We start from the raw sequence: 1,832 nt of genomic DNA on the forward strand, positions 1-1,832 counted from the left end.
ATTAGGAGATACTCAGTCATGAAGGCAGACTTTTCATGGATGGAATTAGTGTCCTTATAAAAGAGACCCCAGAGAGCTACCTAATCCTTTCCACCATGTGAGGACACAGTGAGACTAGCAACCTACAACCCAGGAAACAATCTTCATTAGAACTCGATCATGCTGGCACCTTGATCTTTGACTTCCAACCTCCAGAAATGTGAGAAATAAATTTCTGTTGTTTATAAGCTACCCAGCCTGTGGTGTTTTATTATAGAAGCCCAAATAGACTAAGACATGTGTAATTCAGTTAGATGCATCTGTACTCTTTCCTGTATTCTCCTGACATTCTAGTTGATTTTTAAAATTTCCATGTAGAAGGCTTTCTCAACTTTGGTACTGTTGACATTTTGGGCTGGATCATCTTTTGTTTGGATTGTTGTCCTGTGAGTTGTTGGATGTTTATCAATATTCCTAATCTCTACCTACTAGGGTGCCAGTAGCACCAAGTTCCCAAGTGTGAGAACAAAAAATGTCTGCAGGTACTCCTAAATATCCCCTTATGGGCAAAATCACTCCCAGTTTAGAAGCACTAGCGTAGGTAAAAGTCACTCTGTGGTGTATGGTTTTATGGGTTTGCATATGCACATTAATCACCATAATAACATATAGAAGAGTTCTACCACCCTAAAAATTCCTTTTTGCAGCCTCTTTGCTATCAAACACATCCATTATCCACAATCCATTTGACCCACTGATCTAATTTTTTTTTTTTTTTGGCCATACAACTTGTGGCACCTTAGTTCCCCAACCAGGGATTGAACCCAGGTCACAGCAGTGAAAGTGCTGAGTCCTTACCACTGGACCATCAGGGAATTCCCTCACTGATTTGATTTTAATTCCATAATTTTAACTTTTCTAGTACATCATATAAATGTAATCATACAATATGTAGTCTTTAGTGTCTGACTTTATTCAACTAGTGTAATGCACTTAAAATTTATATGAATATATGTTGTTGCATGAAACAAAAGTGTATTTCTTTTTACTGCTGAGTAGTATTCCATTTTATAGATGTGCCAATATTTATTTATATATTCAACTGTTGAAGAACATCTGGATTATTCCAAGATTTTGGAGACTATGAATAATGCTACTATGATTATTCGTGTGCAGGTTTTTGTGTGAATATGAGTTTGAAATTCACTGAGTCATATGGTAAACATATATTCAACTTTATATTAAACTGCCAATTTGTTTTACAACATAGCTGTATCATTTTGCATTCCCAAAACCAATGCACGAGAGTTCTTCTTTCACATTCTCACCACCATATGCAATTGTGGAGGGTTATAAAATTTTATCCATCCTAATAAGTATACATTAGTATCTCATTGTGTTTTTAATATGGATTTCCTTAATGACTCAATATTGAGCATTTTTTCATTTATGTTTTCTTGCCATTTGGATATCTCCTTCAGTTAAGTCTCTTCAGGCATTTTGACAATTTTTAAAAATTGTATGTTTATTTACTCATCTATTTTTGGCTGTGCTAGGTCTTGGTTGCTGCACACAGGCTTTCCCTAGTTGTAGAGAGCAAGGACTCCTCTCTAGTTGTGGTGCATGGGCTTCTCAGTGCTGTGGCTTCTCTTGTTGCAGAGCATGGGCTCTAGGGCGCTCAGACTTCCGTAATCGCAGTATGTGTGCTCAGTAATTGTGGTGAGTGGGCTTCGTTACCCCTTGGCATGTAAAATCTTCCCGGACCAGGGATCAAACCCATCTCCCCTGCATTGGCAGGTGAATTTTCAACAACTGAAACAACAGAGAAGTCCAGTTATATTGACAATTTTTAA

General features: G+C 37.3%; 1 non-coding gene across 1 annotated transcript; it reads right to left on the reverse strand.

Annotated features, from left to right (window-relative positions):
* Window positions 1-782: 782 nt before the first annotated feature.
* On the reverse strand, window positions 783-854 carry TRNAE-UUC (transfer RNA glutamic acid (anticodon UUC)). The gene has a single exon. It is a non-coding gene; the product is annotated as a tRNA-Glu (tRNA).
* Between the last annotated feature and the right edge of the window lie 978 nt (window positions 855-1,832).

This window comes from Moschus berezovskii, chromosome X (assembly GCF_049115385.1).
Source record: "Moschus berezovskii isolate FMDL1 chromosome X, NW_MosBer_1.0, whole genome shotgun sequence".
Lineage (NCBI taxonomy): Eukaryota > Metazoa > Chordata > Mammalia > Artiodactyla > Moschidae > Moschus > Moschus berezovskii.